We start from the raw sequence: 16,557 nt of genomic DNA, 5'->3' as shown, positions 1-16,557 counted from the left end.
AAAAATTACTATTCCCACTCCAGAGAGTGCAACAGTAGGGAAAGTGTTGGATAGCGGGAGGGTAAACATTTTTATTCCCACCCCAGAGAGTGCAACAGTAGGGAAAGCGTTGGATAGCGGGAGGGTAAAAATTACTATTCTCACTGCAGAGAGTGCAACAGTAGGGAAAGCGTTGGATAGCGGGAGGGTAAACATTACTATTCCCATTCCAGAGAGTGCAACAGTAGGGAAAGCGTTGGATAGTGTAGGGATAAAAATTACTATTCCCACTCCAGAGAGTGCAACTGTAGGGAAAGCATTGGATAGCGTAAGGGTAAAAATTACTATTCCCACTCAAGTGAGTTTAACAGTAGGGAAAGTAATGATTTATTATATTAATAAAAATAAATTAACTATCAATACCAATAAAACATTAATTAAAATAATTACCAATTTAATAATATGTAATAATTAATTAATTAGAAATACAAATAAATATTCGTTATTAAAAAGTAATTACCCATTCATAATTAATTAACAACTAATTATTTTTCAATAACAAAAACTAATTAATAATAAAAATGAATACCAATTAAAAATAAACAGTAAATTAATTATCAATACACAAAAAGTATTTTTAATATGTAATTAATTACAATTACATTACTTCCCACCTTATTCCCCTATAAACCCACAGCCCGCTACAGAAAATAAATTAATACAATTATCATAATTATCAAATAATTAATTAATAAAAATGAATTACCAATTAATAAAAATTAATTACAATTTAAAAATAATTAACTGGGCGTGGTTTGCAGCCGAGAGGAATGGCAGCGTTCTGAAGCGGCTCCTCAGCCCTCCCTCGAATTTCTAGCACTAATCCTCAGCCTGTGCTTCTTATCCCCTCTACAATTGGGGGTGATGATCTACTGACCACCTGGACGCAATCATCTGCTCTCCGTCCGCCTCCGGACTCCTGTGACCGCGACTGGTCCCGAGACCCCGCTATCTCTCGGCCTTAAAATGGCGGCCATGACCACCGGCCGGTGTGTCGCCTTACTCCAGGGCCGCTGCGGGAACCTGGGTGCCCCTGCGGGGACGACCCGGCCTTGGCGGAGCTTCGGAAGACTGCAGCCTGCTGTTTCATGCCGATCCCGTCCTGCTGACCCCCGCGAGTGCCGACTACAGCAGCTAGAATCGGGCCCCCCTGGTTCTCGGGGCGAAAACTACGCGCGTCCCCGGCTTTTGGCCTGCTGCCGGGGACCGCTTAAACATTGCCCAGGACTGTCCTAACTGCCTGCGCTGGTCACCGCCTGCTGCGCTGCCTGGGTGGACTGCCCCTAGCCCCAGCGGCCTGTGGCTGGGGCCATACATCGCACTCTGGCGCTCTGTGGAGCTGCTTGGATCGTGAGGGGCCGGCACGGACTGGGGCTCGGTCCTGCAACGCGGGACGAGGTGTCCGTGTCCTAACACTACGGACTTACGTGTTCTGCTTGTACTCGCCCCGGCTTCCGGAGCCTGCTGGGGCTGGAATGGCTCACGTTGAGGGGGGCGTTGCCTTTTCTGCCCCGTGGGTGCCGACCGGACAAAGTAGCCAGGTGACTGCTGGACGTTGCCTCAGACCTGGCCCTGGGACACACTAGAGGCTCGCCCCGGCATTCCGCGACACGGCGCGGTGACAATGTGAGCTCTACCACAGATTATGGATCTCCGTGGCGTGGCATGGTCCCGGGGCATCCCCCCCTCTTCTCCTGGGCTAACTGGCTGGACTCCCTCCTGTGCTGGACGCTTATGTGCGCGACCTGTGACCTGCATAACCGGGAGCAGCAAGTTTGCACCCCCCTACACACTACGGTCGATCTGCTCCTCTTTCCCTTCTCACGCCTGGGTCAGGAGCTTTCTGGTGGCAGCGTCCCGGTAGGTGTGGTGACGAACAGCCCGAACGAGGTTGGTGGAGGCCTCCTCCTGATTGCTTGCGTTTTGGCCCGCTCCACTGGAACACACCATACGCATTGGACTCCATGATGGCTTCTGCTAAAGGCAACAAGCCCTCCAACCAGAGACAGATCAATAAACTCTTGTGGGGCTCTAAAGGAGAGCACAAAGAGGCAAACCCCAAGAATGTACCTAGAACCGCAACCCCTCCTCCTGCAGCATGACTCCCCACTCTAGAAGATGTGATGGAGGCGATAGCTGGTGTCCACTCGTCGCTGGAGCCCCGCATAGACTCTGTGAACATAGAGGTTACACTGCTGCAGGCAGACCTCCGCAAAATGAATTCCAAAGTAAAGAACATAGAAATTAATATCACGGCGCTTATAGATGACATCTCCACCCTCCAACAGCAGGTGGCCCAACTTCAAAAACAACAGCTGCAATTGGGAGAGCTCCTTGATGACTACGAAGGGCACGCAAGGCGCAACAACCTCCGCATCCTAGGGGTTCCAGAACGACTGGAGTGGCGGGCCACTGATCTCTTTGTCGAGAACTTGATCCTGCGACATCTTTAGCCAAAGCAGCTGTCAAATTACATCTCCATCGAGCGAGCACACAGGGTTCCGGGGGGTAGGCCGAAGCCGGGCGCTCCCCCGCCCCATCATTGCCCGGGTGTTTAACTTACGAGACCGTGATGTTATCCTTCAGACAGCGTGCACGGGGCCACCCCTACGCCTGGAGAACGCTCTGATCACGATCTTCCCCGACTTCACAGTGAAAGTTCAGGCTCGTCAGCAAAGTTTTCTTGAAGTTAAAAAGGCACTCCGTACTAAGAACATAAAGTACGCTATGCTGTTTCCCGCCAAACTGCGCGTGGATTCAGAGGGAAAGACTTGGTTCTTTGTGTCCCCTGCAGAGGTCTGGGATTGGCTCGAGGGATGGCGTCAGTCAGGTACCACTCAGAACCGTCGCCGAGGGTCGGCCGATCACTCCGGCCCGGACATGCTCCCAGAAAGCCAGGATCTGTTCACCAATGGTAATCAAGGGGACCAGTGACGTTCTCAATTATCTGGACCTTCTCCACTGGTCGGTCAAGTTGTTGTCCCGAGACCTGCCTCATATCGTCGAGCTCATCTACCCTTGACCGGCCATGTATCGACTGGTTTGTATTCACTCATGGTCTCCATGTACTCCACTCTTTGATCCGGTCACTATGGTCCGTCCAGTTTTCTCATTGTTTATCGTAATATGTAAATGCCACTGCTGACATAAGTTGACTTAAGAAGTACTAGGCTCCACCATCTGGTGGACTCTGGGCGAGGGCACTCATGGCTCTCCACACACCCTGTCTATTTTTGGGAGGGCGACAGGCACTCTGCCTAGTTGGGGAGTGGATAGTTTCAAGTCCGCGGGCAGAGGGGCAGGGTGGGGGGTTGGACTGAGAGGGAGGGGGGTTCTAGGGGGTTTTGTATTGGTTTTGTTGGTTATTGCATTTTTTGTTTACAGCAGAGTCTTTTCTTGTCACATTCCAAATCTTTTGCAGGGTCCAACCGATGCGTATCACCTCCATTTGGTGTTATTTAGTCCCCAAGAGGTCCCGAGATCTCCTGATCCCGTGTTTCTCCTTGCCATGGACACTCAGTTGTGCTGGCTGGCCCTCCTCCTGTCACTCCTTCATAGATCCCACAACATCCACCATTATGTCGCAGCCCCTTACTAGAACCATCACGATCATGTCGTGGAATGTCAATGGGTTAGGGCATAAAATCAAACGCGCTATAGTCCTCCAATACTTACGACGCCACTCCCCCGACATAGTACTGTTGCAGGAGACACATCTGGTAGGCAACACTTGTCAAGCACTCCAGAGAGGCGGCTATAAACTGTTGGTACATGCAGGGTTCACCTCTGGGTCCCGGGGCACAGGGATTCTGGTTAAAAAGAATCTAGCATTCACTTACATGAAGACATGGGCTGACCCCCTGGGCCTCTTTGCACTCGTTGAGGCTGCCTGGGAGGGACGTCCTCTGAACATCATATCGGCATACCTCCCACCGACCTTGGGTCGAGATTCCCTCCGAGACTTGGGCACCCGACTGACAGGCCTCCCTACCAGTACGTTTCTCATTGGGGGAGACTTTAACATGACGATGAATGATGAACTTGACCGGCATCCTAGACGCACTTCACACAGGCATAGTTCTGACCTTTCAGAGTTTGTACAAGCTATGGGACTTGTGCATGTTTGGAGAATCCATTACCCGGATACGCCTTATTTCACTCACTATTCTAAAGCACAAAACAGCATGTCCCGAATTGACTATTTTACCTGCCCCACAACAGACGTTGACTTCTTTGTACGACCAAAGGGCCTTCCCCGAGGCATCTCTGACCACGCTCCTCTTAGTGTGGACTTAACGTACCACCACCAGTGCACCCGAGGCCCCATAATTATCAATCCCTGGCTTCTGCAGATCCCAGACATCAAAGACTGCCTAACTGAACATACTGACTTCTATTTCAAAGAAAACATTGGATCTGTACGTTCAGCAGTCACGATCTGGGAAGCGTACCTGGTGGTCATTAAAGGTAAAGCACTGGCGCTCAAACTCGGCTATCTACGAAAACATAACGACCAGATCCATCAGGCCGAATCTAACCTTCTGCATCTTGAAATGTCCCACAACACTGCCCCCTCGGACGAGGCAGCCCGCCGTCTCCAAGCCCAGCAACTTGACTATAAAGCTCTAGCGCACTAAAAGGCACAGGCTCAATTACTTCACATGCGCCACCGTGTGTATGAATTTGGTGACCGCGCAGTGAAGATGCTTGCGTGGTTGGAGCGGCGAGAACAGGGAGCTAGATGGGTGTCGTCTATTGTAAGACCGGATGGGTCGACAATCGTAGATACGCAGGAAATAGCGGAGGCTTTTGCCGACCACCTGGCACATATTTATACCGCTGGGGCGCGTTACACCTCGGAGGAATCCAGACAACTCCTAGGGGAAATGCACCTGCCTACCCTCTCAGAGACTGACAGAGAGACGGTAGACGCTGACATCACGGTGGAAGAGCTTATGACGGCACTCTTTGCTGTTAACTCTGGCAAAGCTATCGGTCCCAATGGAGTCCCCATTGAATTCCTGAAAGGCATGTCTCCCGGAATCGTCCCACATCTCAAAAATATGTTTGAGGACAGTCTGGACCGAGGCACTCTGCCACTTGATCAAAGACTGGCCTCCATAGTGGTCATCCTCAAGCCGAATAAACCATTCACCGACTGCGGTTCCTATAGACCGATCTCTCTGATTAGTGCGGAGGCTAAGATTCTGGCCAAGCATCTAGCCAATCTGCTCCTCGTCATGCTTTCCTCCCTCATCCATGACGACCAGTCGGGTTTCCTCCCGGGACGAAATACGGCCCTAAATTTGCGGAGAGAAAATAATGTTCTGAGTCGACAACCTTTTATACAGCAAGACGCCGCCATTCTGTCCCTCGACGCCACGATGGCATTCGACTCGATCGAGTGGTCCTACCTCTTTGAGGTCCTGCTCAGATTTGGCTTCGGACCCAAGTTCATCCAATGGGTACGGCTCCTGTATACTGACTTATTGGGCCAAGTGTGGGTTAATAACCACACGTCTTGACAATTTAGACTCCACGGGGGACCCGACAAGGCTGCCCCCTGTCACCACTACTCTTTGCCCTTACCCTGAAAGCCCTGGCCCACTGGGCCTGCAAGGACGTTTCCATCAGAGGCCTCCAATGGAATGACGAGACGACCGATAAAATCTCCCTCTATGCCGACGACATCCTGGTGTATGTTACTTCTCCCCGGTCCTCGATTAACAGTCTATTCCATGTCCTCACCAATTTCGGGAAATATTCGGGTTACTCGATCAATTGGTCTAAATCGACACTATATATGCTACATGGCCCCCCACCCTGACTACCCCAAGGTTTTCTGTTACGATAGCTCGAGATGGCTTTAAATATCTAGGTATTTTTGTTACCCGGGATCCCACAATGTTCCACGACCGGAACTTAATGGGCCCTCTATGTCGGCTACACAGTGACGTAGCTCATTGGCGATCTCTACCACTATCCCTCCCTGGCAGAGCGGCCTTATTTAAAATGTTAGCGCTCCCGTGCTTCTTGTACGCCCTGCAGAATTGTCCTTTCCCGATTCCTGACTCTTATTTCAACGCTGTGGAAAGCGACATATGACTTCTGCTATGGGATGGCGGAGCGGCCCGCATCGCCCTCAGCAAGCTCACCCAGGGTTGGTATGACAGAGGTATCGCCTTGCCTAACCTGCGCCTTTATTATTGGTCATCGCAGCTGGTGGCCACCAACCACTGGATCCATGGCTCACCCCTGAATCCAGCCTTCCACCTAGACAAATGTCAAACTAGGCAGGAGGGTTACCTAGGGGCCCCCTATAGCAAACCAACCAGGCACAAACAGTTGCAATCTGGCACAGGGCCAACAAGTGTATGGGCTGGTCGGATAAACTCACCAAAGCGACCCCATTATGGCCGTCGCAACCGCTAGGCTCCCTTTGCTTCCACTTGGGATTCGACCAGTGGGACACGATAGGGATTTCGACGGTGGGAGACTTAATACACAAAGGCAAGCTACTAACATTTGAGGACCTGCAAATCAAGCATTCCTTCGCACGAACAGAACTGTTCCGCTATCTCCAAATTAGACATGCTATCCTCGCTGCCATCCCTGATCTCTCCTCCCTGCCTGAGACTTCCCCCTTGGAGGATAGACTGCTCTCGGAACCTCTCCCTGCAAAGGCCATCTCTTACACCTACCGTAAACTTTGTAACAATCTCCCTGATACCTTCCAGCCCCTACGAGACAAATGGCAGGCAGATTTAGGTCCCCTAGAAGAAGAGGACTGGCGGGCGGCCCTAATGTCCCCTAGAGAGACAGCAATCAATCATCGGTTCCGACTGATCCAATTGAAGGTACTGCATAGGGCCTACATGTCCGTTACATTACTGGCTAGAATTGGTAGGCTCTGCATCCCTCCCCCCGAGAGAGGACGCCGTGTTGCGGTCTGTGTCGATCTGGATGACTCAGACCTTCCCGCCCGTGCCCTGTGACCCTGTTTGTATCCTTTCCACGACGAGACCACCCTCTGATGTTGGATAATCCAGAGATTTGATCCGCCAGAGGTGCCCCTGGGGGTCCTCTCCAGGCTCCACGCTACCCCACACCTGATTTTATGTGGACGGGGAAATTATTCACTGTTTAAATCCTCCATTTGAGACGCCACCCACCTGTCTCGACTGGGATAACAGACCGGCCTCTTCGGGACCTACGGCCCTTGCCTTACTTAAACCAGGAGTTTACCTCCAACCCCCATAAGACCCCGTCTGACCAGACGCGCTCCTAACACAAAACAAGGACTCTCCATGTGGCCCCGCGTCCCACTAGAACTTCTGTGAACCTTAATTCCTTAAAAATTCGCTCTTTGGACCGCAACAACCTAGATCCTCGTCCTCAGAGAATTGCTGATCCGTGACGCAGGAAGTTTGCCCTATGCTAATGAAGTCCCCAATACACTAGACTTCTACAGTGTGAAAAGTGTGTGCATGTTCCCCCCCCTGATCTTCTTCGCCCTGATGAAGGTGCAGCCCAAACAGGCCTTGCATTGAAACGCGCGTTGGCGTGATCCACATGGATGGCTTCAAGTGTAGTTTCTGTTACATTATCTTGCCACATTTCTTTGCCTCCATGTTGTTATTTTAGTCTTAGCAGCTACTAAATTTGTTATCTGCAGGCCCTAATGTACCTTTATGATGATTTTATGTGTGTGACTGTATTATTATTATAGTGAGTGAGACTGAGAAGTGAGAGCTTGTTGCGGCTATTCAGATACATTGGAGGGAGGTCTTAGCTGAACCACAGACATCGATGGGATGCCAGTATATAGTGTCAGTGGCAGGAATCTTTAAAAAGGTCACCTGTCTCTATAAACGTATGGCCCAAGAAATTTTAGTTCCCGCGACTGCACTGAGGCTAAAATGGGAAGATGATCTGGGTTCCATGACTCCAGAAAAGCCCTGGGCTGAGCTGGTGGAAAGGGCATGGAAGAGTACTAGGAATGCCCAATTCCAACTAGTGCATTTTTATATATTGCATAGAGAATATCTCACCCCAGCAAAAATGAAGAAATATTTTGATATTAGATCAGCTGCATGCCCAAGCTGTAGTGCAGAGAGAGCACATGTTATGGGATTGTCCCCAGCTGGAAGCATATTGGGTGCATGTTGTCACATTATTGACTGACATCACTGACAAGGACTTGGAACCGGCTATGGAACCGAGCCTTTTAAATTGGTTTCCCCATACGTCCAAAAATAGGATCACAAGCAAATTCCTAGATTTGGGCCTATTATTAGCTAAACGAGATATCATTGCACATTGGAAGGCAAAGAAGGGCCTCAATATTAAGGGATGGAAAACTGAATAAATTAAATGGGCGGAATGCAAAGCCATTGTTCGATTACAACTAGCTGGATGAGCGAGAAGGCATTGGAGGCAGCAAGGGCTTAGGAAACTTTGGTGGTGCTGCTGAAGATCCGAGATAGTGATAGTTTTTAGGACCCTACAGCTGATGGTCCCAAAGAGCTGGAATGGTAGCTAACCCCTGACCACCGTATAGATAGAAGAATGTAGATACTGCGCATGTATGGTCCCCCTACACCTGGTATGGATTGATTTCCATAAATAATTTATTAGCAACTTTTGAGGGCCTCACCTGTGGCAATTCCAAACAGTAGGACAATTACTGCTTTTATGTGACACGCCTGGGGGGTGGGATAGAAGGCGGGCAGGGGGGGGAGTTGATTAGTCATGTTAGAAGAGTAGGGTTATATTAGAGTATAGGATGTTGACAACTGCACGCTATATGGTTTCACTGCAGACATGATTCCATTGTTGCAGACAGAGAAAAGAGAAAGGTATGTATGTGAAATATAACATTTGTATTGAACATGCTGATGATCTAGTTCTTTACCCCATAAGTACTTTGACCCAATTCATTCCCTGGAAATGCCTGTGCACTTATATTTGAAAAACAATAAAATTTTGTTTTAAAAAAACAACTGATGTTGCTGATAACACCGAGCACAGGTACTTTGGCTGTCATAACATGGATTTGTCCTTGCGTTCTGCGTGGTTACACCGAAGGGCCTCATTAAACTTTTCCAGGTTTGCTACTAGAGTCTTGGGGGTTCATTAGGATGTCGGGCGGTGGCACCACCGCGGTGGTGGCGGACGGAAAAACAGCTTTTTCCGCCCGCGAGCAGCGGAATTTACGTCCGCCACTTTAGGATAACGAAACATAGGTCATTTCCCGTCGGCCGTGGAGCGCTGCTCACCGCCATCAAAGTGCGCCTGCCACACCGGCGGTGGGAGCCAATTGAGAGACTCCGCCGTGCGGAATGACGTCCGCCCGCTCAACAAATTATGATGGCCCAAACAAGTCGCGGCGGAGACACCGCCCAGTCTGAGCTGGCGAAAACTCGACAGCGGAGCGAGATAGCCTTGATCCGGTCCTGAACGCCATGAACCCAGCCCTCCATATGCACCCGGTGATGTTCCTCCTACAACACTATTGTCAGATGGGCCGCCACGGATGCCGCCGCAGGTACGCAACTACACAAATGCAACACACAACACACAGGCCGACACAGGGTCCAAACACCACACAGACACCCTGCTGGGGGTCACAGAACATCCACAAGGGCACCAACACATCGCCCACCTGACAACATGCCTCCACTCAGCATCCAGGACACACATCATCCGCCAACCAGCAGCAACTTCCCGGTCACGTCACCGCCGCGGTCAACACATGTGCACTATGCAGACGGCAGGGCCACTCCAAGGCATGGGCAGAGCACAAACACCACAGGGCCACACCACCCCAAACCACACTGCAACACACCCCATCAAGTCACAGACTAGGTGCCCATCCCGTGTTGAAATGGGAATGCACTTCTGTATTTTTTATAATAATTGATTCAACTGTTTATTTTCTCACCTTTTGTATATGTATTGTTTTTTTGTATGTAGTAAATTATAACTAGAATTAACTAAGAAAAATAACCTCCACAAAAAAAGATGTTATAAAAATAAAATATCAGAACAGATTTGCACAATCAACGTGTGTCTCTAGTCATTAGTTTGTTAGTTTTCTTTCTCCTTTTTAAACAGGCACATAACCCGGTGCAATCTTGCTCCCCCTTTACCCCAAGTGTTGCTTCCTTGCCAGGGTTCATCCTATTAGGCAGGGGCCCCTTTCTTCCAAAAATACAACAAGCACAATACACACTCTCTGCACCACACAACACACAACCAGGGAGACAGCCACTGCAGCAGTGGCTGACAAGGAACACACAACACCATTGCCACACACACTGAAGGCTCACAATCCTTGCCAGCACATACACACACAAACAAACACACACCCTGGGTGTAGCCACAAACACAACACACACACACAGGGATGCCTCAACAAATGCCTGCACAAGAACAACACACAAACACTACAGGAACACATACTGAACTCCAACAGAAACAGACATACTCTGTACTCCCAACCGGGGAAAAGCAATGGGAGCACAGACACAACAGGAGTACACAACATCATCACTCTGGAATAAAACACACACACCATAATACAAATCACACAAGAAGTGCATCTGGACAAACACACACTGCCACATCAAACCGACCACAGATGCACATCAAACACCAATCAACAAACACCACAAGGCATCAGGGGATGCACGTCAGGCAATGCCAAGGCCACATACACACAGCACTGCATGCACCACAAGCAGTGTGTGCATAACAAGCACAACAGCCACACACACACATGATTAACACAACCACATCACACACACCACAAATTAGCAATGCACAAATACAACAGCACACCAAGGAACTGAAGCAATACCTCAGCCAACACCAACACATCAACTACACATGCACCACTCTGGGACACAAGAACCAAGCCATCCCCACCAGAGCACTGGGCAGCACACACAGCTGAAGTGCACATGACCATTACAGAATGACTAATAGCACAAGGTCAGCACACATACACCATTGTGGCAATGTCCAGAGTGGAACCACACTTATGGCCCAAGAACTGCACCACAAAGCACAAGCTCCCAAATGAAGTGATGGGGAGGCACACACACATGGAAACTGAGGGAACAACTGACATCAAAATGAAATACCCTGCATGTCAGTAGCATACATGTAATGGGTGTACCACACACAAATAGAGGGAGGGAAGACCCACAATGGCAATGCACAAGTGGCACACATAGAGGATGACGTAACACCACACACACCATGCCATACAGGAGGAGAAAAACAAACCACCATGTGCCTGCATTGACACTGCACACACTTTTCCCCCTCCTGAGGCGGAAGCCGGGAGGTCTCTTGTCTTTTCTGCATTTTAAAACGTGATTTTACTTGTCTTGCACTCGTTATTCGTAATTTCCACACCTGAGCTAAAGAGCTGCGCTGAGACCCCCCAGCGCTTAGCAGCGCCTCAGAATCACTTTCACCCCCTCCCTGTAGCTCCGGTCCCGCTCTCGGCTGAGTGTTGACGCCGAGGGCTGGGCGCCGGTTTTGGCAGCCATCTTGGGCCGGGCTGGGCTGGTGAGGCCATCGACAGCGCTATAAAAACAGACAGTGATGGCTCCGCGCAGCGGACGCGCCGGACCTGCGCCGGAGTCATGCCAGAGTCCTGCCCGTCTGCGCCCGTCCGCGCACGACTGGGCTTACGGACTCTGGCACACGTACCCGCTATACTTCAACTGATCTCCTAGCACTGCAGTCCGACAGGTATTGTTTGTCTCCTACCATATGTGCTACTATCAAGGAAAATATCATCCCCCACATCCCCTGCCCTGTGAACTCGAGTCAGCCATCCCCTCTAAAGTTAGCCACCCTCAACACTAGGTCACTACAGAAACATCATTTAGAAATTTTCACCCTCTTACAGGACGAGACCATTGATATCCTGACACTCACCGAAACCTGGTTGAGTGACACCTCCTCCCCGGATATCATAGCTGCCCTTCCTAGCGGGTACGACATGGTCTGGCATAACCGACCAGAGGGGACCCGAGGTGGTGGTGTAGCAACGATTTTTAAAAGTCAGCTCACGGTAACTAAAATCTTAACTGAGACCATAAATGCCGCGGACCTACTAGGGATAAAAATCACCATGAATAACTCCTGTCTCATCATTCTAACAATATATTGCCCACCTCAAAGCATCTCAACGTTCAATGATCTCTTTTTCCCTATAATATCGGATCTATGCACACGTTACAAAAACATCTTGGTGACTGGTGACTTTAATGTTCACTAGGATAAAAGAGACAAAGATCTATTAGTTCAGAAATTGCAGACTTCTATGACCGCTCTTGGATTGGCACAACTTGTGGAATCTCCAACCCACACAAAAGGCCATATTCTTGATCTTATTTGGTCTTCTATGCCAAAGGCGATCATTACAAACATTACACCCTGCATTTGGTCAGACCACCATCTAATCTTGTATATATAACTTCCAGACTAAACTTCCACTAAAAACTAAAAAAGTGCGCCAGTGGAAAAAAGTCAACTCTGATACCCTGACTAAAGCTCTGTCCAACTATAAACAGAAATCCATAATTCCATCAGATGGTATTGACTTAGACTCAAATTATGACAGGATAATAACTACCCTTAGGCAATCTATTGATGAGATAGCCCCTGAAAAAACACAAAACGTAAAGGGTGCAGAAAAAGGAGCCCCTTGGTTCACCCAAAGTCTACGAGACCAAAAAAGAAAGCTCCGCTATCTCGAAAGATGCTGGAGGAAATCCAATAAGGACACCGATAGGGAATTATACAGAACATCGTTTCAATTGTATAAAAAGCTCATCATTTCAGCCAAGAAGGATTACTATGAAACACGCATGAACAACGCCACAAATATCCAGAAAGAGACCTTTCAAATACTGAAAGAGCTAAGTAAGAAGGAGGAAAAGGCAGACATATTAATCAACTGTGACACTTTTCAGGGATATTTCCTTGAAAAAGTAGCGACCATACTGTCAGATATCAAGAAGGACAACCCGGCTATACACACCTTGCCACTGCCCCCCTTACACTCCTCAACCCCTATCGTCACTAGATTTCCTGAAATTGATGCTACCTCCCTTAGACATCTAGTAGCATCCACCAAGTCAGGTTCCCTTGCTGACCCCTGCCCGCCCGATATCTTCCGACTAGCAATCCCGACCCTAGAGGACCAGATTTTAGACCTCTTAAACAACTCATTAGCTACTGGATCACTACCAACCACCTTCAAAGAGGCACGCGTCAGACCGTTGATAAAAAAAACCTGGGGCAGATCCAACTAGCCTGAAGAATTACAGGCCAATTTCCCAGTTGCCATTTTTATCAAAAGTACTAGAACAACATGTACTAAAATCCCTGTCACCCCTCCTGGAATCCCACCATCTTCTCCAGGAGCGGCAAGCTGGTTTTCGTGCCCACCATAGCACGGAACTAGTAATGCTGTCAGTATTGGATGAGCTCAGATGCATGGCTGACAGTAAAAAGCCAAGCGCCCTGATATTATTAGATCTGTCAGCGGCGTTTGATACTGTCAGCCATGCATTGCTCCTGGACAGACTAGCCAGGTCCGGGATAAGAGAACAAGCTCTCCAATGGCTGACAGCCTTCTTATCAGGGAGGACGCAGAGGATCCAGGTAGCAGATCAGGTCTCCGAAGTGGGTGCCTTAGTTTGTGGAGTCCCGCAAGGGTCCGCGCTCTCCCCACTTTTATTCAATTTATACTTACAACCATTGATAGGATCCCTGGCAAACAGGGGCTGTAAAGTTTTTAATTATGCTGATGATACTCAGCTATTGCTGAGTATCGACAATACAACATCGGCTCAGTCCATGGCCCAAGACATACTACGGTTCACAGTAAACTGGATGTCGTCCAACCTATTGAAAATCAATCCAGATAAAACGGAGGTCCTTGTAGTTTCAACCTCTACTTCCCCCTGGAATGATTTGTTCTGGCCACAAGAACTTGGACCTACCCCAAAACCGTGCCCTAGTGTAAAGAGCCTTGGGATGAAAATTGATCAGGAACTATCGATGACCAACCTAGTGTCCGCTGTGGTTGGCTCATGTACTAACCTGATTAGGCAACTACGTAAGCTCGTCCCCTTACTCTCAAGGAATATGCTTCGAACCATTGTTTCAGCCACGATTGTGTCCAGAATTGACTACGGCAATGCATTATACCTAGGCCTCCCAAAATACTCCATCAATCGTCTACAGGTCATCCTGAATGACGCAGCTCGTCTGATATTTGGAGTACCTAGGCGGACCCACGCCTCTCCCTTGCTTTATAGGCTGCACTGGCTCCCTATGAAACAAAGAGTCGAATTTAAGAGCATGTGCATTTGCCATAAAGCAATCCATGGTCAGGCGCCAGCCTATATAAAAGATAGGCTCAAAATTTACGAACCTAAGCGCGCCCTGAGATCCTCCGATTCCCTCCTGCTATCCTGCCCACGTTTCAAACTGGCAACTAAAGGAGGCAGAGCTTTTTCAATCCAAGCCTCCACTATCTGGAACAAGCTACCGGAGGCCCTTCGTAGAGAATCCAACCTTCTCCGTTTTAGGAAAACCTTGAAAACTTTACTTTTCAAGGACGCGTTTACATCCCCGTAGTTAAGTTAACATCTTTTATCTTCACTTTGTCTCTTGTTGCTGTACTTTGTCAGAAGCGCTTTGAGACCTGTCGGTGAGTTGGCTCGATACAAAACCCAGTTACAAATTACAAATTACAAATTACCTGCAATGCATCACAAACACAATGCCAGTATGGAGCAGCAGAGCCACACAGTCTACACAAACACACCCAAGACACATTAAGGATCAATCAAACACAACACTGATGTGCAACTCAAATACTTGGCACACTTCAAACTTACAAAAGCAACAAGGAGGAGTCATACACAACTGCATGGACACACCAACACACAGCACAGTGCACTACAAACAGCTCACAAAAGTGCATACAATCTTCTACACAGGGCAAGACAAATCAAACAACAGGCATACAACTCCTGGGTGACACGTGTGTCTATCACAATATAGGGGCACACATACATCCACTACAAACTTACACCCTTCACACTGCACACCTCTGCAACACCCAAGACCACGCATCTCATGTAGGCCATGGTACCAGGACTAAGGGCCAACACAAGATGACCATACACATACACGGCTGGGCACACATAAAGGAATCCACACACATACATCATGACATATCCCAACCTGCTTCAAAACCTTTGCACAGCATCACACCCTGTGCTGGCAGTGTCCCACAACTTGACATGTGAGCAGTGTATCCAAAATAGAAAATCACTAAGAAGATAACTGCATGGCAGGTAAAATATCCATCACAGATTACACCATTATCAGGGTCAGAAAGGACTGAAGACCTTGTCACCCCTGTCTAAAAATCTGATGCCTGCAAAGAGCCTTGCAATGTTGAAGTGATACATAGAGCATGGTGCACAGCCAATCAAATGCAAACAGAAAAGGAACTTTAATCAGCAAGGATACTGACAAAACACACAACAGAAGTAACTGTATTTATTCACATATTGCACAGATGTAGCTGTAGAACAATAGTAGACAACAGCAAGGCACAAAATGATGTACAGATGCAAGATACTATGCACAGGTGAAACACAAACAGGAAGGCCAGTGTCCATAGCACAGGGGAGAGCCCAACACAGCAGAGCAACAGGGCTAGTGTCCATGGCAGGTGAGCCAGCAAGTACAAGAGAGGCTGCACAGGGGAGAGTACAGCATAGCAGAGCAACAGGGCCAGTGTCCATGGCAGGTGAGGGCCCAACACAGCAGAGCAATGGGGCCAGTGTCCATGGCAGGTGAGCCAGCAAGTACATGAGAGGCTGCACAGGGGAGAGTAGAGCATAGCAGAGCAACAGGGCCAGTGTCCAAGGCAGGTGAGCCAGCAAGTACAAGAGAGGCTGCACAGGGGAGAGTACAGCATAGCAGAGCAACAGGGCCAGTGTCCATGGCAGGTGAGGGCCCAACACAGCAGAGCAACAGGACCAGTGTCCATGGCAGGTGAACCAGCAAGTACATGAGAGGCTGCACAGGGGAGAGTACAGCACAGCAGAGCAACAGGGCCAGTGTCCATGGCAGGTGAGCCAGCAAGAACATGAGAGGCTGCACAGGGAAGAGTACAGCACAGCAGAGCAACAGGGCCAGTGTCCATGGCAGGTGAGCCAGCAAGTACATGAGAGGCTGCACCGGGGAGAGTACAGCACAGCAGAGCAACAGGGCCAGTGTCCATGGCAGGTGAGCCAGCAAGTACATGAGAGGCTGCACAGGGGAGGGTACAGCACAGCAGAGCAACAGGACCAGTGTCCATGGCAGGTGAGAGGCCAACACAGCAGAGCAACAAGGCCAGTGTCAATGGCAGATGAGCCAGCAAGTACATGAGAGGCTGCAAAGGGGAGAGTACAGCACAGCAGAGCA

The sequence above is a fragment of the Lissotriton vulgaris genome, chromosome 5 (genome assembly GCF_964263255.1).
Source record: "Lissotriton vulgaris chromosome 5, aLisVul1.2, whole genome shotgun sequence".
NCBI classification, from domain to species: Eukaryota; Metazoa; Chordata; class Amphibia; order Caudata; family Salamandridae; genus Lissotriton; species Lissotriton vulgaris.
The sequence above is the reverse complement of the archived record's forward strand: the minus strand, read 5'-3'. Positions refer to the sequence as shown.